This window comes from Stegostoma tigrinum, chromosome 6, assembly GCF_030684315.1.
Source record: "Stegostoma tigrinum isolate sSteTig4 chromosome 6, sSteTig4.hap1, whole genome shotgun sequence".
Taxonomy (NCBI): Eukaryota; Metazoa; Chordata; class Chondrichthyes; order Orectolobiformes; family Stegostomatidae; genus Stegostoma; species Stegostoma tigrinum.
Genome location: NC_081359.1, coordinates 112,545,054 through 112,568,128, shown reverse-complemented (window position 1 = coordinate 112,568,128; position 23,075 = coordinate 112,545,054).

Genomic DNA, 23,075 nt, shown 5'->3' with positions numbered 1-23,075 from the left:
CACACTGGCAGATGAAAATCTGCTTAATATGCAAAGTCATCTTGGGGCCTGGGATGGGGGTGAGGGAGGAGGTGTGGGGGCAAGTGTAGCACTTCCTGCGGTTGCAGGGGTAAGTGCTGGGTGTAGTGGGGTTGGAGGGGCGTGTGGAGCAGACAAGGGAGTCCCAGAGAGAGTGGTCTCTCCAGAAGGCAGACAAGGGTGGGGAAGGAAAATTGTCTTTGGTGGTGGGGTCGGACTGTAGATGGCGGCAGTGTCGGAGGATGATGTGTTATAGCCAGAGGTTGGTGGGGTGGTATGTGAGGACAAGGGGGATTCTCTTTTGGTGGTTATTGCAAGGGCAGGGTGTGAGGGAGGAGTTGCGGGAAATGCGGGAGGCACGGTCGAGGGTGTTCTCGACCACTGCGGGGGTGGGGGGGGGGTTGCAGTCCTTGTAGAATGAGGACATCTGGGATATATGGGAGTGGAATGCCTCATCCTGGGAGCAGATGTGGCAGACGCAAAGGAATTGGGAATAGGGGATGGAATTTTTTCAGGAAGGTGGGTGGGAGTCGGTGGGCTTGAAATGGACATCAGTTTCTAGGTGGTTGCCTGAGATGGAGACAGAGAGGTCCAGGAAGGTGAGGGATGTGTTGGAGATGGTCCAAGTGAACTTGAGGTTGGGGTGGAAGGTGTCGGTGAAGTGGATGAACTGTTCGAGCTCCTCAAGAGCATGAGGCAGCGCCGAAACAGTCATCCATGTAACGGAGAAAGAGGTGGGGTTTGGGGCCAGTGTAGGTGCAGAAGAGGGACTGTTCCACGTAACCTACAAAGAGACAAGCATAGCTTGGGCCCATGTGGGTATCCATGGCACCCCCTTTGTCTATAGGAAGTGGGAGGAATTGAAAGAGAAATTGTTGAGGTTGAGGACAAGTTCTGGGTGGGATGCTCTTCGGTGGGACATTGTGCACTTGTTGGGCTGAATGGCCTGTTTCCACACTACAGGGATTCTATGATTCTATGAATAGCAGGTGGACTGCTGCGGCTCAAGAAGACAGCTCATCAACACCTTCTCAAGGCAACTTAGGACAGGCAATAAATGCTGACCCAGCTAGGGAAGCCCCTACCACCCGTGAATAAAAAAGCCACTGTACCACACAGTCCTCTTGATTGCAGTTATATTCATTCAGGCCAAATGTACCTGTCACAGATCGAATACATATCCTTCAAAACTATTTCAGTGGTTGGTAAGCACTTTGGATGTACTGGGGATGTGGAAGACACTACATTTCTGGTTAAGGTTCTTGGGCCGAAATGTCAGTTTTTGTGCTCTGAAGATGTTGCTTGCACTGCTGTGTTCACCCAACTCCACACTTTGTTATTGCACATAATTGCAAGAATTTCATTTTTTGCTTTGCTTTGGGAAATCGAAAGACTCTTTATTCAAGCATGTGTTGTCATCTGCCAAATCTGTGCCAAGTTTTCATACAAATAGTTTCTGAACAGCTTCAATGTGGTTTCCACTTTTAATCCGGAACTGAAATGATCCTAATCAAAGGCACAACTCAGAATCTCAATGATCAGTGCAGTATAGTTTATCTTTCCTTCTGCAGCCTGTAGGCATGGTTGAACATAACACACTCTTCCACAAACAAATCATCTTTGTTGTCCAGGCTGAGTGTACTGTCCTTATGTGGATTCATTTCTACCTAGCTAATTGTAGCTAGAGAATGAACGCCAATAAATTGTTTTCCCATTCCTGAACCATTAACTCTGGTGTTCCCTGAAGTTCCATTCTCAACCCCTCCTATTTCGTACGTACATATGTACATTCTTAATGAGTATTTTGCATGGGTAATCACTGAGGAGAGGGACATGATGGATGTCGAGGTTAGGGATAGATGTTTGATTACTCTAGGTCAAGTCGGCATAAGGAGGGGGGGCAAGTGTTGAGTATTCTAAAAGGCAATAGGATGCACAAGTCCTCAGGTCCGGTTGGGATCTATCCCAGGTCACTGAGGGACCTTAACAGATATCTTTGCAGCATCCTTAAGCACAGGTGAGGTCCTGGAGGACTGGAGAATTGCTAATGTTGTCCCCTTGTTTAAGAAGGGTAGCAAGGATAATCCAGGTAATTATAGACCTGTGAGCTGACGTCAGTGGTGGAGAAGCTGCTGGAGAAGATACTGAGGGATAGGATCTACTCCCATTTGGAAGAAAACGGGCTTATTAGTGATAGGCAGCATGGTTGTATGCAGGGAAGGGCATGTCTTACCAATTTGACAGAATTATTTGAGGAAGCGACAAAGTTGATGGATGAGGGGAGGGCTGTAGATATCATATACATGGACTTCAGTAAGGCATTTGATAAGATTCCCCATGGTAGGCCAATGGAGAAAGTGAAGTCGCATGGGGTCCAGGATGTACTAGCTAGATAGATATAAAACTGGCTGGGCAACAGGAAGCAGAGAGTTGTAGTGGAAGGGAATTTCTCAAAATGGAGAACTGTGACCAATGGTGTTCCACAGGGATGCGTGTTGGGACCTCTGATGTGATAATGGGAACTGCAGATGCTGGAGAATCCAAGATAACAAAGTGTGGAGCTGGATGAACACAGCAGGCCAAGCAGCATCTCAGGAGCACAAAAGCTGACATTTCGGGCCTAGACCTTTCATCAAAGAGGGTCTAGGCCCGACATGTCAGCTTTTGTACTCCTGAGATTCTGCTTGGCCTGCTGTGTTCATCCAGCTCCACACTTTGTTATCGTGTTGGGACCTCTGTTGTTTGTGATATACATAAATGATCTGGAGGAAGGTATAGATGGTCTGATTAGCAAGTTTGCAGATGATACTAAGATTGATGGAGTAGCAGATAGTGAAGGGGACTGTCAGAGAATGCAGCAGAATATAGATAGATCGGAGAGTTAGGTGGAGAAATGGCAGATGGAGTTCGATCCAGGCAAATGGGAGGTGATGCATTTTGGAAGATCCAGTTCAAGAGCAAACTATACAGTAAATGCAAAAGCCCTGGGGAAATTTGATGCAGAGAGATCTGGGTGTTCAGGTCCATTGTACCCTGAAGGTCACTACACAGGTCGATAGAGTGGTCAAGAAGGCATACGGCATGCTTTCATTCATCGGACAGGGTATTGAGTACAAGAGTTGGCAGGTCATGTTACAATTGTATAGGACTTTGGTTCGACCACATTTGGAATACTGCGTGCGGTTCTGGTCACCACATTACTAAAAGGATGTGGATGCTTTGGAAAGGGTGCAGAGGAGGTTCACCAGCATGTTGCCTGGTATGGAGGGCGCTAGCTATGAAGAGAGGTTGAGTAGATTAGGATTATTTACATTAGAAAGTCAGAGATTGAGGGGTGATCTGATTAAGATCTACAAAATAAGGAAAAGTATAGACAGGGTGGATAGCAAGAAGCTTTTTCCCAGCGTGGGGGACTCAATTACTAGGGGTCACAATTTCAAGGTGAGAGGGGAAAAATTTAAGGGAGATATGCGTGGAAAGCTCTTTACACAGAGGGTGGTGGGTGCCTGGAACATGTTGCCAGTGGAGGTGGAAGAGACGGGCATGAAAGCGTCATTTAAGATGTATCTAGACAGATACATGAATGGGCAGGGAGCAGAGGGATACAGATCCTTGGAAAATAGACAACAGGTTTAGATAGAGGATCTGGATCAGCACAGGCTTGGAGGGCCAAAGGATCTGTTCCTGTGCTGTAACTTTCTTTGTTCCTTACATGCTATCCCTTGGTTACATTATTCAAAAGAACATCAGTACACTACTGACACCCAATTCTATATCAGACCTTTCTTGACCACTCTTATCTGATTTGTCATGTATGTTTGACTTAACTACCAAAAATACTGAAGTCTTTGTCCCCACACACAAACTCCTCATCAGTCAGATTCTATCCCTTTCCCCAGCAACCATCTGGACCTAAACCAGGGTCCATGACCTTGCGGCCTTACGTGTCCCTGAGATGAGCCTTCCTCCTTAAATCTTCGCCATCAGTAAATTGGTCAATACTTCATTCAATCTTGTCTACTGTATTCTCTGCTGAAAACGTGGGCTCCTTCACATTGGAAAGACGGAACACAGACTGTGTGATCACTTTGCAGAACTCCTATGTTCTATCCACAAAAATGACCTTGAGGTTCCAGTTGCCTGCCATTTCAACACACCACCATGTCCTCTGGCAAACATCTCTGTCTCAGGCTTGCTACAGTGCTCCAGCACAATCTGCTAGAATAAGACCTCATTTTCTGCTTGGGAACCCTGAAACCTTCTGGGCTCAATACAGAATTCGATAATTTTAGGGCCTGAGCACCTTCTCCCATGTGTTTACTCACACTCCAAGCCTGATCATCACATGGGCTGATACCTCAAACAACCCATTGTCAGCCACTAATGGTCCCTATTAGCAGCTATTGATTCTCCCAGGCTGACCTTTACCCACTCCTCTGTCTGCCCATCTGGTTTTCTCTCTCTGGGCTCCACCTCCAACTATTATTTACTCTTTCCCCCACACCCCATCCAGCAATGTTTTCCTAGCTACAATGAGTTTTGAAGGAGGGTCACTGGACCTGAAACATTAACTCTGCTTTCTTTCCTGCCAGATTCTGCCAGACCTGCTGAGCTTTTCTGGCAATTTCTGATTTTCTTCCCACTTCTGTGACATTACTGGTCTTTCCCTCTGTTTCAGCTCATCAGATGCTGATACCTCTTGTATGCATTTCTTACCACTAGCCTACTCCAATGTTCTTTCCTGCTGCCTCCACAAACTTTAGCACATTGATAACATTTCTCAGCTTGCACTAACTTGCGTCATATCTAACTCATTCATCACTTCAGTGCTCACTCTCTCGCTCAGTCTGGTCACACCTGAAGTTAAATTGTACACATCTCTCCGCATCCCTATTGTTTTCTACATCTGCAACTTCCTCCAGCCTTGCAACTCACCAGGATCTTTCGTACAAATCAGGTCTGTTATGCATCCTAACATTTTCACCGTGGCCTTTGTGCCTTTGGTTGCCTAGGCCCTGGGTTCAGTAGTTCCCTTCTTAAATCTCTTGTTCCTTCTTGAAGACACTCCTTAAAACTTCCTCACCCCAAGCTTTTGTCAGATAGCATCACATTGAAGCATATTGGGATGTTTCACTCTGTCAAAGGTGCTATGAAAATGCAAGCAGTTGTTAACTAACCAGTAACTAGGTGAGATAAGGAAAGTCACAATCCGAGGAAGATTTCTGCATTGGACAGATTAAATCCCTCAGGGTCAGAAGTCAAACAACACCAGGCTACAGTCCGACTGGTTCCTTTAAGATCACAAGCTTTTGGAGCATTGCCTCTTTGTCAGGTGAAGACTCCAATGCAACACCAGCACCTCCACATTGTAATACTTCAGGGCATGCTCGCTGTCTGAGGTGAATAAATGCTCAGCCTTTAATCTGGTTTTACAAAGTACCAAAGAGCATGAAAGCCATCTGGTAGGTAATGGATTCCAAATTCTCATCATTGTCTGGGTTAAAAAGATTTTCCTCACATCTCATCCAAACTTCTGCCCCTTACCTTAAATCTACACCTCAACTGGGTCATTGATCCCTCCATCAAGGGGAAACATTCATCCTGTCTACCCTATCTATACCCTTCAAAGTGTTATACATCTCAGTCATGTCCCCTCTCAGTCTCCTTTGTTCCAAGAAAAACAAGCCCAGTCTGTCCAATCTCTCTTCATAACTGAACCTCTCCAGCCCAGGCAACATCCTGGTAAACTTCCTCTGCTCATCTCAAGTGCTGTTACACCCCCCAAAATGTGGACTTCAGAACTGCACACAATGTGTACAACTACACATAGCTGTGGCCTGCGGGGATTGGAGGGTGTGGACCCTGCACCCCAGCAGGATGGGGAGGAAATTGGAGGGTGTGGACCCTGTAACCCAGTAGATTAGATTAGATTCCATTCCCTACAGTGTGGAAACAGGCCCTTTGGCCCAATAAGTCCACATCACCCCTTGGAGCATGCTACCCAGCCCCATCCCCCTATAACCCACACACCCCTGAACACTATGGGCAATTTAGCATGGCCGATCCACCTAGTCTGCACATCTTTGGACTGTGGGAGGAAACCAGAGCACCCAGAGAAAACCCACGCATACATGGGGCGAATGTGCAAACTCTGCACAGACAGTTACCTGAGCTAGAATCGAACCCGGGTCCCTGGTGCTGTGAGGCTGCAGTGCTAACCCACTGAGCCACGTGCCGCCCAGGGAGGAGGGAGGGGAAGTGAAAAAATCCAACCTGATTGAAGTCACTGAAGTCACGTCAGTGCAACTCACTGTGAATTCATTCATAGGGAGCATGGGCTTACAGATTTAATACAGTCACCCAGCACTTCTAATTTTCCCTGTCTAATCAGCAGTCTGTACATGCGTTCTGGTCTATTACATATTTTGAGAACCACTTCGGGGCAGTTTGCAACCATCCTCCCTCATACATACTCAACGCCATGAGCATGGTGTAATTAATTACCAAACACAAGATCCAAGCTCAGCACATTGCAAAGCTACCGAGAGGGCTCCAGTGAGTGAAGCAAACCTAAAATAAACACGGAGGCATCTGTCACCAATTCATATCTGCTTCTCGTAAGACACAATCACAATACACAGAGAATTCAAGTCATCAATCTCAGGTCTCCTTGTTCTGCAGAGTGATGAGCCTGCAGAATTTGCTACCAAAGAAAGCAGTCAAGGCCAAAACTCTATAATTTCGAGGAGTCTTTTTAATATAATAGAATCCCTACAGTGTGAAAATAGGCCATTCAGTCCACACCGACACTCCAAAGAGCATCTCATCTACAGTCCCACCCACTTCCCTATCCCTAGTACTCCACATTTCCAATGGCCATTCCACCTCACCTGCACATCTTTAGATTGTGGGAGGAAGCTGGAGCACCTGGAGGAAACCCAGACAGACACAGGGAGAACATGCAAACTCTACACCAACACTTGCCCAAGGCTGGTATTGAACCCGGGTCTGTGGTACTGTGAGGCAGCAGTGCTAACCACTAAGTCACCATGCCACTGCTGAATATAGCACCTCAGGCTAAAGGGATAAAATGGTATGGGGAGAAAGGAGGAACAGGCTACTGAGTTGGAGGATCAGCCATGATCATAATGCATGGAACAGCAGGTTTGAAAGGCCAAGTGGCCTACTCCTGCCACTATTTTCTATATTTCTATGATTTGTCTGGTTGTTACTCTCCCTGCCATGACTCAGATTTATACAGTATGGTCAGACTCCAGCTGGATCAGCTGAGTTCAATTCTGATCTAGAAATGCCTCAGCAAGGATTGACCAACTTCGGAATCATATGCCAGAAATCTACCAGAGGATTAGATTAGATTAGATTACCTACAGTGTGGAAACAGGCCCTTTGGCCCAACAAGTCCACGCCGCCCCTTGAAGCATCCCACCCAGACCCATCCCCCTGTAACCCACACACCCCTGAACACTACGGGTAATTTAGCATGGCCAATCCACCTAGCCTGCACATCTTTGGACTGTGGGAGGAAACCCACGCAGACACAGGGAGAATGTGCAAACTCCACACAGACAGTCGCCTGAGGCTGGAATCAAACCTGGGTCCCTGGTGCTGTGAGGCTGCAGTGCTAACCACTGAGCCACCGTGCCGCCCTTGAATTCAAAGGTCAAGATTCACAGATTTTAAAGCACAGAAACAGGCCATTCAGCCCAACCAGTCTATGTTAAACCCTGCACTGCACTTTGTCCCTATTCTCTGGATGAAGAAGTTTATCCTGAAGTCCCTGTTGGATTAATTAATGACAGTCTTGCATTGCTGGCTCCTAGTTAGAAACAGAAACTAGGATTAGGCCACTCGGTCCTTCATGCCTGCTCTGCCAATCAATAGGATCATGGCTAATCCTCAATCTCAATTACATATTTATGCTTTCTCTCTGTACCCCAACAAACCTTTTAAATCTAAAAATGTATCTATCTCTTTATTGAATACATTCAGTGACTGGCTCTCCATGGCCATTTGTGGTAGGGAATCCCACAGGTTCATTTCAGTGAAATGTGTCCTACTCTCAGTCCTGAATGGTCTACCATTTTGACTTGGTGTCCTATGGTCCTGAACTCTCTATTCGAGGGAAACATTCTCCCTACGTCTAGTCTGATCCACTCCATTAGAATTTTATACTTTTCAATCAGATCCTCTCTCATCCTTATAAATTTTCATGTTTATAGGCCCAGTCGAAACAATCTCTCCTCAAATCTGTCCTGCCATCCTTGTATCAGCCTGGTGAACCTCCACTACACTACCTTTATAATAAATGCATTCAAAACTCTAGGTATAATATCATCAAGCAGTGAGACATCCCTACTTCTGAACTCAAATCGTCTTTGCCATTCCAGTCACTGCTTTATAAGACTTTTATAAGTTGTGTATAAGACCTTAGTTAAGCCATATTAGTCACCACACTATAGGAAAGATGCAAAGGCTTTAGCGAGGGTGCAGAGGTTTAGCAGGATGTTACCTGGATTGGAGTGTGTTAGCTATGAGGAGAGGTTGAACAAACTTGGGTTGTTTTCGTTCGACGATCAAAGTTTGCGGGGTAACACGAAAGAAGTATATAAAATTATGAGAGGCATTGATAGGGTGGATAATCTGAGTTCTTTTCCAGGGTTGAAATGTCAAAGAGGGTGTAGGTTTAAGATGAGATGGGAAAAGTTTGAAGGAATGTGCGAGGGAACTTTTTTTTAAACAGAGAGGGCAGTAGGTACCTGCTATGTGCTGCCAAGGAAGGTGGCAGAATCAGATATATTCTCAAAGTTTAAGAGGCATTTAGGCAGACACATCAATAGGCAGGGAATAGAGGGATACAGACCATGTGCAGGCAGACGGGATTAGTTTAGAATGGCATCATGGTCAGCACAGACATGGTGAGCTGAAGGACTTGCTGCTGTGCTGTACTGTTCTATGTTCCCCTCTCTGTTTCCTGTCTGTGAACCAGTTCTCCACCCCACATGTCGTGGGTTTTAACTTTGCCCACTAACCTCTTGTGCAGTAACTTGAATTCTAAAATGTTTCCAAACCTTAGACTTTATTTAATCTGGTAATTTTCTGGTCTCTCCAACAACTGGAAGCAGCTTCTCTGAGTCTTCTTTATCAGACCTAATCACAGGAGTTCAGTAACACAGTTTGATGGACTGCAGGTTAGGAATAAGGAGCAGAGTGACTACTGATTGCAACCCAACAGCAGCTCAGAGAAACGTAGGATCTATATCACATTCTGTGTTCATTGTCTAAACACTGTCCTAACAGCGGTACAACTGGTTGAAAGACAATCGGAGGGAAGTGTTTAATTCTAAGAACCACACTTTAGGAGGGACAACAAGGTCTTGGAGATGGTGCAGAGGAGATTTACTAAAATGGTAACAGAGATAAGGGACTTGAGCTCTGTAGAGAGACTGCAGAAGTTGGAATTATTCTCCTTGAAGCAAAGAAGATGTTTAAAAAGTTCAAAATCAGGAAGGATTTGATGGAGTAAAAAGGAGAAACAGTTTTCAGCAGTGATAGTAAGAACTGCCAATGCTGGAGTCAGAGATAACACAGTGTGGAGCTGGAGGAACACAGTGTGGAGCTGGAGGAACACAGCAGGCCAGGCAGCATCAGAGGAGCAGGAAAGCTGACTTTTTAGGTCAGGACCCTGAAGGTTAACTGTTAACTGTGTTAACAGTTTTCAGTAATTAGGTCACCAACCAGATTCAAGACATTGGCAATTTTTTTCTGCCCCATAGTTGGGTGCTTTAACCCGAATTCGCTACTTCAAAAGATAGAAGCAGATTCAATAACAAATTTCAAAAGGGAATTGGATTAATACAGGAAAAGGGGAAGTTTGCATGGGGCAGGAGAAAGCGAAGTGTGATTTGAGGCAGCTCTATCAGGGAGCCAGCACAGACACCATGGACTAAATGGCCACTTTCTACTGCATTATTCTATGAAAAATATGGATAAACAGCTCAGTGGAATGTATATGTGGGCGAGGGGCAAGGCAAACTCTGGGATAAACAATTACAAGAGTAGACACATTGTCCACAATGATTGCTACTAAGAATCATATCCGAATGTCATGAACAATCCTATTATTCCCATATTGTAGCAGTGGAATTTGACATATTTAAGTTATCCTAAACCACCCCGCATGATGGTTCTTTCAGAATCAAGGATGCGGAATGTCGTCCATACGGGCAGGCATTCAGGAAGACGAGAGGATGCATACCTTTTAAATTGATGCTTTATGATTTGGAGTTTCAGTGCAGTGGATTGGAGTTGAGGGCTATGGAGAAGTAGCACATGAACAGGAGGGGTTGAAGTGGGAGACAAGATGGGAGTCAGGAAAGAAAGTGGGAACAGGGTATGGTGTGTCAGGATTTTAATGTGGGAGTCAAGGGAGGAAGACTACAGGATGCACTGAAAGGTCAATCTCAGTTTTAAAGTGGGATAGGAAACTGGGATGAGAGAGAGAGAACAGTAGCTTCTGGTTTTAAGATGGAATTAGGGCAGTCACACCTACTTCATGCAGCCACATGATATACAAAGAATGAACATTTCAAATGTATCTGTTAGAGGACTGTGGTGTCTGCCTCAGAAGCCCCTACCCTCCAACCTACACATTGAGGGGAGACAGTAGTTTAATGGCGATGTCATTGACATGGGAATCCAAAGTTCAAGGATAATGTTCTTGAGATATGGGTTTGAATCCCACTATGACAAATGGTTAAATTTGATTTCAATAAAAATATGGAATTTTAAAAAAAATTGTCTAATGGTAATCATGTTGTTATCTGCTATCCCTCCTCCTTTCCTTCTTTCTCTATCTTTCCTGAACAACTTATAGCAAGGAATATTTAACACCCAGTCTTGCCCTTCCTTAAGCCAGATCCACCACAAAATATTTTCACATGCATGCTAAACTTCATTTCTTCATATCATACTTAGAGGTCAATGCAACAAACATTTTGTGCAAAGGTTGATTCCTCAACAAGCAATGAGAACCTGTGAAGAGGTGCTGAATTTTGTTTAAGGCGTCTGGTAAATTCCGTTTTGTGTTTCAAATACTACCCAGAACATTCAACATCTGCCTGAACCAAACTTGTCAAAATGGTTATGAGAAAAAGCAGGACGCTCCCTCTCATTGCAGCACGGTGGCTCAGTGGTTAGCACTACTGCCTCACAATGCCAGAGACCCAGGTTCAATTCCACCCTCGGGCGACTGTCTGTATGATTTCCTCCAGGTGCTCCACTTTCCTCTGACAGTCCAAAGATGTGCAGGCTAGGTGGATTGGCCATGCTAAATTATCCATAGTGTTCAGGGATGTGTAGGTTAGGTGGGTTGTAGAGGGATGGGTCTGGTTGGGATGCTATAAGGGTCAATGTGGACTTGTTAGGCTGAAGGGCCTGTTTCCACACTATAGGGATTCTATGATTATTGCAGCCCTTCTCCATGCCAGCTTGAAACGTCAGGTTACACACTGACATCAGATGGGAGCTGCTTTGATGGAGCAAACCCGAGTCCATGCTAGCTTCATTGAGCACTGCTGCATACCAGATGTGACCAGCACCCCAACCTGTCTTCGGGCGGTGGGGGGGACTCACAATTTTCCTATTCCTCTTCACAATTCACTACTTCCTGTTAGAAAAGACAACAGCCAGGATTACAGGCTCTCAAAATCCTTCAGCTGAATGTTAGCAAAAGCAAAAGAACTGAAATATGCAGAAAACTGACAGAAATTCCAACATGGAGACAGGCCTTTTGGACAACTCAGTCTTTTTGAGTATTTATCACCGATAAGAGAAAATATCCTGATCGTACTTGAGAACACTTACAGCTTACCTGCAACCACTAATACCAGAAGTCTCACAATCCTATGATTGTGAAGAGGTTCCTCCTGTTCCCCTCGGAATCTCTTACATCTACCAGACCGTCACCCCTTCCTGTTCAGTTACTAGAAGATAAAATTGATCAGGAGAAAACACCAGGTAGGCCGACTGATCTCAAAACTCTGTAACCTTGGTCTTTTCTCTGCCCTCTGCAACTGGATCTTCAGCTTTCTCACCACCAGACCTTAATCAGTCACGATAGGTAACTGCATCTCCTCTACAATAACACTCAACACTGGAGTCTTGCAAAGGATGAGTCCTCAGCCCCCTACTGTACTCCCTGTACAATCACAACTGTGTTGTCAAATTCCAAACAAATGCCATCTACAATTTCGCTGATAACACCACCCATTGTAATACAGATATCTAATGATGAGTCAAAATACAGAAGGGAGATAAAGGGCTCTCTCACAACATCACCAAAACTAAAGAACTGATCGTCAACTTCATAAAAACAAAACTCACCCCCATTTACATCAATGGAACTGAGGTCAAGAGGCTGGAGAGCATCCTCAGAGTGATGACAACGGACAATTTGTCCTGGACTATCCATGTAAATGCAATAGTCAAGAAGACACAATAATATCTCTTCTTCCTCAGGTGGTTTGGGAAATTCGCATGTCCATAAGGTCCCTCACCAACTCTTACAGATGCATCACTGAAAGCATACTGTCTGGGTGCATAAGGGCCTGGTAGAGCAACCGCTCTACCCAGTACTGTAAGAAACTACAAAAGGTGGTTTGCACAGCCCAGACCATCACAGAAGCAAACCTTTCATCCATGGACTGTGTGCACGGCTTGCTGCTGCAGAAAGGCTGCTAACGTCATCATAGACCCATTGCACCCCGGCAATGCTCTCCTAGAGCCTCTTCTGTCAGTCAGAAGTTACAGAAGCCTTAACACACCCACCAGCAGGTTCAGGAACAGCTTCTTCCCAGCTGTCATTAGATTGATGAATGGACTAACTTCAAATAAATCTGATCTTGCTAACGTTAATATTGCCTAGCGCATGCCATGTGCAATGTAGCCTCTAAGCCTCTGTCTAAGAGACAATAGGATTTTTTTTTCTGATGAAGGGTCCAGGCCCGAAATGTCAGCTTTCCTGGTCCTAAGATGCTGCTTGGCCTGCTGTGTTCATCCAGCTCCACACTTTGTTGCCTCTGTCTAAGTCTTTTTATAATCTCTAATCTGTACCTCCTTGCTTATTACAATCTGCCTATACTGCATATAAACAGAGCTTTTCACTATAGTTCAGAACACGTGACAATAAATCAATCAATCTACTTAAACAGTTGAAAATTCACAAGGAGAACATGAGCTGCATCCAAAGATGCTGAAAGAAGTAAAAGGAGATACAGGCCATAATCTACTAAACCTGTTTGGTTACAGTGGAGAGCCAGATATCAGGAACACCACACCTAATCAAGTGGTGGATCTCTTCATCAACAGTAGCCTTCTGAGAGAAACAATTGTCAAGGGACTATGTTTAATGTACGCCAGACTCTCTCCTGCCATATGTATGGAAGGTGGAATACATGGCTATCAATGTCTAGATTGACATCAAAGTTGCTTTTGCAATATTCAAAGACAGCCTAAGTCTCTTATGTGCAGAATACACACAGCTTGCTATACGACAGTCTTGTCAGCAAAGATACCACAAAATAACAGGGACAGTGGTTTTATTTTTATTCAGTCATGGGATGTGTGCATTGTTGGCTGGGTCAGTATTATTTGCACATCCCGAGTTGCCTTGTGAAGGTGGTTGTGTTGAGCTGCCTTCCTGAACTCCTACAGCCCATGGCATTTAGGCCTGCAACACAGAAAAAGGCCATTCATCCACTGAGTATGTGCTGGTCAAAAACAACCACCTAACTATTCCAATCCGATTTTTCGGCACTTGGTCCATAGCCTTGCATCTTTGGCATCACAAATGTTCACCTACATACTTTTTAAATACTATGAGACTAGGTAGAGACAGCAGTTTCCTTCCCTAAAGGGCACATTAATGAACCAGATGGGTTTTTCTGACATTTGCTAATAGATTCATTGTCAGATTTTTTTTTGGATTCAAATTCCACCATCTGCCATGGTGCAATTCGAGCCTGGGTCCCCAGAACATTACCTGAGTCTCTATATGAAGAAAAACATTTACACAGCAAATGGTTAGAATAAGAAGTGCACTGCATGAGGGAGGTGAAGCATATCACTGCTTTTTAAAAGGGAGCTGGATAATAATCTGAAGAAAAAATAATTGCAGGTCTCCAGCTTGAAGGCAGGGAGTGGTTATAGGTAAGTAGCTCCTGCAGAGAAACTGCATGGAGACAATAGGCCTGTAATCCTCCCATGCTATAAGTATTCTGTGGCTTCATGATTCATCTTAAATTAATGAGAAGGCAGACAGAGTCTCACCTTAATGTCTTACCCAAAGACAACAACTTTGGCAGAGACACAAACTGCCGAGTATAACACTGGGACTATCTGCTGGGGCCGTGTGTTTGCATTTCAGCATCAAGAAAGGAATCCACAATCCTCTCTATCAAAAACAAGAATATTACCCATTGAGATGAGACTGGCAGATTCAGAATGACAGACATGTCTTACCAGCTGAGGCACTGGGGATGGGACCTGGAGGAACAGGAGAGCTCACTGGCAGATACAATAATATCAGGCCACAGGTGAAATGCTGGACATGTATATTACAACTATTATACACTGCGATTTCCAAAACCAAGCCAGTTGCCTGGGATCAGAAAACATCAATAAAACAAATTACAATTTCAATTTATTCCATGCAACCTGACACTGATGTGCTGTCAGATACACAAACAGCTCAATGATTTCCCAAAAGACAGAACAGTTGGCTTCAGAAAGCAAAGCCAGCAATGTCACAGTGAGCAAATCATCTGCAGGCTCACTAATCAACAATGAGAGCAATTGCTTTGTCCTCCTGGGAGAGATCATCCCAACTTGATGCCTCCAACGAGTCTGCTCAACAGAATTTAAAACTCTGCAACACTGAAAGTCTGCAGAGAAACATAAATAGGTTTGGCAGATGGAATTCAATGTTGGTAAATGTGAGGTCATCCATTTTTGTAGGATGCACAGCAAAATGGACTATTATTTAAATGGAGAAAAATTGCAGCATGCTGCCATGCAGATGGACCTGGGTGTCCTTGTGCATGAATTACAAAAAGTTGATTTGCAGGTGCAGAAGGTAACTGAGAAGGCAAACGGAATATTGTCCTTCATTGCCAGAGGGATGGAGTTTAAAAGCAGGCTTGGAGGGCCGACGGGCCAGTTCCTGTGCTGTAATTTTCTTTGTTCTTTAAGATTCATCAAACTAATGGACCTGTTCTGGCTCTTTGAACGAGTTATACAATTATTGCCACTCTCTTTGCTTTTCACACATTGTCCTGCCAATGCTTTCCCTCAAGGAGACATCAATTTCCAAAAGTTAATATTGCCCTTTCAGGCACCCCTTTCCATTTCACAACAACCTGCCATGCCAAAAAAAATCATTAATTGCTTCCAATCTGTGCCCTCTGGTTTTGGACTCTGCAAACACTTTTTCTTTATTTATATCACATAAAACCATTCATTTTGAATACCTCCGACAAATCTGCCCTTAACCTTCTCAATCCCCACCTTTCCACACACTGAGGACCCTTATCCCTCATTCCATTCTGGTACCTCTTCCACACATTGTCCAAGGTCTTGCCAACCTTCCTAAATTGAGGTGCTCAAAACTGAAGACAAACTTCCAGTTAAAGATTACCAAGTGTTTCTTAAATGTTCAGGCTTCAATTTTATAGAAGATTGGTGAAACTGCACCTAGAGTACTGTGAAAAGGTCTGGTCACCTTGCCTAAGGAGGGATAAACTTGTTAAAGAGGGAGTGCAGAAGAGGTCTACCAGACTGATTTCTGATGGTGAGACTGTCTTATGAGGAGAGATTGTGGAGAATGAAAAGGGATCTCATAGAAACTTCTAAGGTTCCTACGGGATTTGAAAGGGGATGCAGAAATCTTAGCTCTACCAAAGCAGTTTGCAACCAATGAAGTTCTTTTCAAAGTATAGTCAACTGTTGTAGTGCAGGAATGCAAGAAGCCAATTTATGCATAGCAGGGTTCCAAAAATGGTAACAGTTAAGGCTGCCACTGGCATTGTAATGTGATTAAGAAATAAACATTGATGCAGGTTCCTAGGGAGATATCCCCCAATCTCTGGGCCATTTTACTCTAAAAAAGAACGACAGAGTCTTTTAAATCTACCTAAGAATGTAAACAGGGCCTTAATTTAATGTCTCACCCAAAAGCTCAGATCTCATACAGTTCAGTGTGTTCTCAGGATTGCTTTGAATACAGCTGAGGAATCAATGGCATACTGGGCAGGAGGCCAGGTGAACCCCTGACAGCCCTTGAGGTGGTGCCATGTTTTTAACTGAACAATGACACCAATAACAGTGGGCATAATCTCAGCTATAGAGAAGCTGTACTGGCTCATCCCTGGGAAGCAGTCTGAATCCAGTGGCTGCTGACCTTGGAGATGAGCGACCCTGACTGAAGCAGCAATCACTTGGGGTTTGGCGTAGAGCAAACTGAGTGACAAGAGCTGCAGCGTGTGATGAGTGACAAGGGCAGGTGCTGACAGCTTTGGGTGGTGAGTAATCTCACCCACTGACAAGTCCTGATCAAAGCCTCATGAGACTTTCAGAAACATAGACTGCCAATGCAGTGAACATGCAGCTGGGGCAACTGTCGTCAAACTAAAAACTATCAGCAATAAACAACCTTCAAACAGCAGGAAGAAACTGAACTGGGCGTCAGCTGTTGAGTGCTCACAGTCCAGCAAGCACAGAGGACTGCAGATCGGTGAGTTACATACTTACACAAGGCAGTCCTGACCTGAAACACTCATCAGTTTTCTCTCAGTTTGAGAATGCCTCACCTTCTCAGTAGTTCTAGCAGATTTGCTGTTCATCATCTGTGTACTTGCCAGCTCTGAAGGTATTTCCTGCACAGCCGAACCTGTCTGCTCATGAATATTGCAGCAGGTGCAGTCGGTACATTAGCCAGGATCCTGCCTGGCTCCTCCCCTCTCATTCTATTAAAGGCTGAGACTGGCTTGCACACGCTCAAAAGAGGCTGATCAGTAGAGAGAACGCCCCAGGTTGTTGCTCACAGCCTTAGAACATGACATCACCCTAATGGAACCAAACCATAAACTGATATGACACTGAAGATCTGCACAATTGTACACAGAAATACGCTGCTTTGATCTCAATTGTCTCAAACCCAACTGAACAGGGTGGCAGGCTATCTGACAATGCAGTTTGCCACAGAAGAAATGGCTCACATCACACGATAGCGTGTTGGGTCAAAATATCATGGATTCAAGATACATGCAAGAAGACAGTGACTCCAGTGCTAAGGGAGTGCTGCTCTGTCGGAGGGTCGATGCTGAAGGAGTGCCACTCTGTCGGAGGGTCGATGCTGAGGGAGCGCCACACTGTTGGAGAGTCGATGATGAGGAGTGTGGCACTGTCGGAGGGTCAGCGCTGAGGGAGCGCCGCGCCGTTGGAGGGTCAATGCTGAGGAGTGCGGCACTGTCAGAGGGTCAGCCCTGAGGGATTGACACTCTGTTGGAGGGTGATGCTCAGGGAGCGACGCTCTGTCAGAGGGTCAGTGCTGAGGGAGCGCCGCACTGTCGGAGGGTCAGTGTTGAGGGAGCGCTGCACTGTCGGAGGGTCAGTGCCGAGGGACTGCCGCACTGTCGGAGGGTCAGTGTTGAGGGAGCGCTGCACTGTCGGAGGGTCAGTGCCGAGGGAGCGCTGCACTGTCGGAGGGTCAGTGCCGAGGGACTGCCGCACTGTCGGAGGGTCAGTGTTGAGGGAGCGCTGCACTGTCGGAGGGTCAGTGCCGAGGGACTGCTGCACTGTCGGAGGGTCAGTGCTAAGGGAGTGGGCGCTGTCGGAAGGTCACTGAGGTAGTACTGCATTGTCTTTGGATCAGTGCTGAGGTAGTCAGCCATTCATTGGCGTGTCCCTCACAGACAAAGACGACTCTTCCACTCAAGGTGAGTCCATTGTTGGCGATACAGACCTATGTGGCTACCGCAGGCTCTATTACACTTGGAGCAGAACGCACTCACGGGAATGGGTGGGCAGGGTGTTGGTGTGGCACCATGCTCCTTTCACTGTTTTCACCTGACTTCTGCTTTCGCCGACAGCAAGTCTCAAGGTACTCGATGCCTCCCCGATTCTCCTCCTCCACTTTGAACAGTCTTGGGCCAGTGATTCCCAAGTTGCAATTTGCCAGTGAGGCCGTGAGGATATCACTGAAGAGCTTTCTCTGTCCTCCTGGGGCTCACCTACCGTGTTGGAGCTGAGAGTAGAGCACATGGTTGGGGGGGGGGGGCTCACGTCGGTCATGTGGAAACGTGTACAGCCCATCGCAGCCGATCCAGAGTGGTCAGTGCCTCAATGCTGGGGATGTTGGCCTGGTCAATGATGCTGGTGTTGGTGCATCTTTCTTCCTGGCAGACTCACAGGATCTTGCACAGAAAGCATTGGTGGTACTGCTCCTGCATCTTCAGGTGTCTGCTGTGGACAGTCCATGTCTTTTCATCGAATTATTCAGAATTCTTACAGTATGTAAGCAGGCCATTTGGCCCACTGAGTCCACGCCCACCCTACGAACAGCAGCACAACCATCCCATCCCTGTAAGCCTGCATTTCCCAGGACTAATCCACGTAACTTGTACATCTTTGGGTTGTGGGAAGAAACCCAAACAAACTGAAGGAGAACGTGCAAATTCCACACAGACAGTTGCCCAAGGGTGGAATTGAACCCAGGTCCCTGGCATTGTGAGGTATCAGTGCTAACCACTCAACCACCGTGCTGCAGCTGTCTTAGAGCTACATAGGAGGCAGGAACCACCACAGTTCTACAAATTATGATCTTGATGTCACACCAGATATTCTTGTCCTTGAACGCCATTTTCCTCAGGCGGCTGAAGGGTGGGTTAGCACACCAGAGGTGGTGCAGGATCTCTTTATCTACTTTGGCCAATAGGACACTCCCAAGGTACTGGAAGTGGTCAACATTCTCTAAGGCCTCCCATGGACCTTGATGATCAAGGGTTTTCTCCACAATGCCAGGCCAAGTTGGTGGAGGACCTTCATGTTGTGGTTGTTTTGGGTGAGAGCCATGCTCTCATATACCTCCATAAAGGTGCTGATGATGGTCTGGAGTACATCCTCTGAGACTGCATCCCCTCCACAGCGACACTGGCACTATTCCCCACCACTTCCTCCGCCACATCCTTGACTGTATCGGAGCTGCCTCGTGCTCCCACAAGGAGCTTGAACAGTTCTCAGCTTTTCTAATACCTTTCGCCCCAACCTCAAGTTCACCTGGGCCATCTCTGATACCTTTCTCTCTTTCCTGGACCTGTCTGTTTCCACCTCTGGTGGTCGCCTCAAAATCGATATCTATTTCAAACCTATGGACTCTCTCCTCTCACCCTCCTTCCTGTAAGAATGTGATCCCCCATTCACAATTCCACCCCCTCCACAGTGTCGGTTCCCAAGATGGGGCGTTCCACTCCTGAACCTCCCAGATGTCCTCATGTGTCAGGAACGCAACTTCCTCCTTTCAGTAGTTGAAAATGTTCTCAACCACATCTCTTGCGTTTCCTGCACCGCTGCCCTCACATCCCCTCCCCACTATATAAACAAAGACAGAATCCCCCTTATGCTCACGTATCATACTGCTAACCACCGGATTCAAAGCATCATTCTCCGCCATGTCTGCCACCTTCAATCTGACCCCACAAGCAAAGATATATTTCCCTCCCACCCCATCTGCCTTCTGTAAGGTCCGCTTTCTCCGCGACTCCCTCCTCTGCTCCACAGTCTCTGCTACTCCCACCACCCCAGGCACCTTTCCATGCAATTGCAGCAAGTGCTACACCTGACCCTACATCTCCCCCCTCACCTCCATGCAAGGAACCAAAAAACCTTTCACATCAGACACAGGTTCACCTGCACATCCACCAATGTGGTGTACTGTATTCGCTGCTCCTGATGTGGCCTCCTCTACATCAGGGAGACCAAGCAGAGGCTCAGAGACCGTTTCGTGGAGCACCTGCGCTCTGTTCGCGACAAACAACACCTTTCAGTCATGAACCACTTCAATTCCCCTTCCCACTGGGTGACGTGTCCATCCTGGGCATCCTCCAGTGTCACAATGATGCCACCGACAAACTGGAGGAGCAGCACCTCATATTTCACCTTGGGAGCCTACAGTCAATGGTCTAAATGTGGACATTACCAGTTTCAAAATCTTGCCACCCTGACCTCATCCCATGACCAACCCTCCCTCTCATCCCCTCTTCCTTGACCTGACACAACCTGTCCATCTTCTCTCCCACCTCACTGACCTATCCCCATCACTACCTACCTGCACTCACCTATCACCATCCCACCTACCTTCCCCAACCATACTCCTCCTCCCTCTATTTATTTCAGAGCTCCCTTCCCCCTCCCCCATTTCTGAAGAAGGGTCCCAACCCAAAACGTCAACTTTCCCATTCCTCTGACGCTGCCCAACCTACTGTGCTCCTCCTGCTCCACACGGTGTTATCTCTGACTCCAGCATACCAGTTCTTACTATCTGTTAATAGCAACTGGATGACACTGGTTGGAGTGACTTTGGTTTTGGTTTGAAGGCAGTGGAAGTTAACTAATTTCCTGCTAGTTCTGAGTTAGCCCCACTCCAGTGTGGTGTTTGTCGGTGGTGCGTTGAAGCGTTGCACTGAGGTAGATCAAGAACAGCGATGGAGCCATGATGCAGCCCTGCTAGACACTGGTCTGAATGGGGAATGGGTTGGTGATGGAACCATTTGTCATTATCATGACTTCCATGTCATTGTGCAGCAGGCAAAGGATAGTGGCAAACTTCACGGTGCAGCCAAAGTGGAGAATGATGTCCCATAATTTTTCCCGATTGACAGCATCAAATGCCTTTGTAAGGTCGAAGGAGGACATGTACAGGGCTGGGTTCTTTTCTCTGCATTTCTCCTGCAGCTGTCATGCGGTAGAAATCTTGTTCGTTGTGACCTTCCATGGCCAAAAGCCATACTGCAATTCCGGGAGGAGTTCCTCAGCAACAGGGAGATGGTTCAGGATGACCTTGGCAATGACTTTTCCAATGGTTGACATCAGGGAGATTCCTCGATAGTTACCACAGTTGGACTTGTTACCGTTTTTGAAAATGCTCACGACTGCGACATCCTGGAGCTCTCCTGGCATGCTCTCCTACTTCCAGGTGAGGCAGACAAGGGCACGTAGCTGCAGCAGGAACTCTTTGCCTCCACACTTCAATGCCTCAGCGGGGATACTGTCTGCTCCAGCAGCCTTGTTGTTCTTGAGCTTGCAAATGGCCTTCTCTACTTCGTGCACGGCTGGGGTGTTGCTGAGCTTGTGGCTTGCAGTATGCTGTGGGATGCATTCAGGGATGCTCAGATCGACAACAGACCCCTGGTTTTCGAGGTCTCTGAAGTGCTACCCCCAGTGTTTTTGATAGTCACTCCATCCTTGGCCAGCAGTGCTGTGAGGCCATGGCTATTTGGTCCATATGTGGTCTTGAGAGCACAGGCGAAACCATGCATGTCATAGCAGTCAGCCATTCATTGAGCCCCCAATGCTTTCTCCACCCACCACTTGTTCTTTATGTCAGGGTTTGTTGTTGGATCTCAGTCTTCAGTCGCCAGTATGCCTGATTGTTGATTTACACTCAGAAATGCCACACGCTTCCAGCTTAACAGTTCTTGGATCTCTAGATCATTCAACTGGTCTTGGTGTTTCCTGGTTCAGTGACTGACCGATTTTTTGCAGATATTGATGATGGCAGTCTTAAGGACGGACCAGAGGCTAGTGGAATCCTGTGACTTGGCGTTGCCAAGAGTCGCTAGGTTTGTGCAGAAGAGGCTATTTTTTCCAAGTCTTTAAGTTGCTCAAAGTTGAACGTCTCGTTGCACTGCTTCTGTTTTCTCTGCTGTGGCAGGGCTTTACTGATGTTGATCCTGGCTCGGATCAGGCGATGATCAATCCAACAGTCATCAGCTCCTGTCATGGTGGGGGTGATTTTAATGTCTGTCTGATCCCTTGCTCTGACAATGACATAGTACCGCAGGTTCCAACATTTGGAGCACTGGTGCTGATACTCTGTCTTGTATTTGTCCCTTTGGTGGAAGGGTACCAGTGGAGTTTTGTTTCTCTACTCCATCTATCCCAGTTACATCGCCCCAAGAGGTCTACACTTCTGCCGACTCTGGCATTGAAGTCGCCAAGGACAATTAGTTTGTCCACTGCAGGGGCTTGTCAAAGAGACTGGTCAAGGCTGGAGCAGAGTTCTTCCTCATCCTCACCTGCTACATCAAGCATTGGTGCATATGCACAGAACACTATGACATACTGGTTCCGAGCATGCATGAACCAAAGTATCACAAGACATTCACTTATTCTACAGGGGAGTTTTTGAACTGGTCCTGCAGTGCATTTTTGATGACAATGCCGACTCCGTTGACATGGACGTCTTCTTTGGCCTTGCCGTTCCAGAAGAAAGGGCAGCCACCACCTTGCTCTCCGAGCTGTCCTTCCCCTGCCTGACGGGTTTCAATCAGGGCAACAATGTCAATATCTTAGCACCTGAGTTCCCGAGCAACAATGGTGGTGCAACATTCCAGTCTGTCACCACTGGGGCATTCCATAAGGGTCCTGACATTCCAGGTCCCAGACTGAGGTCGTACTGCACTGTCGGAGGATCAGCGCTGAGGGGCTGTCAGAGGGTCAGCACTGAGGGAGTGCTGTGCTGTCAGAGGAACAGTGCTGAAGGAGTGTTGTGCTGTCTGATGCTCTGTGCTGAGGGAATGCTGCACTGTCGCAGGGTTAGTACTGAGAGAGTGCTGCCCTGTTGGGGAACTGGCATTCCAATGAAAGATTAAAAGTATTGTCAGTGTAATGTGATTGAAGAGTAAAATACTGTCTTGCACCTTCTTTCTGCTCAAAGTCTAGTATTTAAAGTCTCTTGTGTCTCAACATCTGAAGCTGGGCGCTAT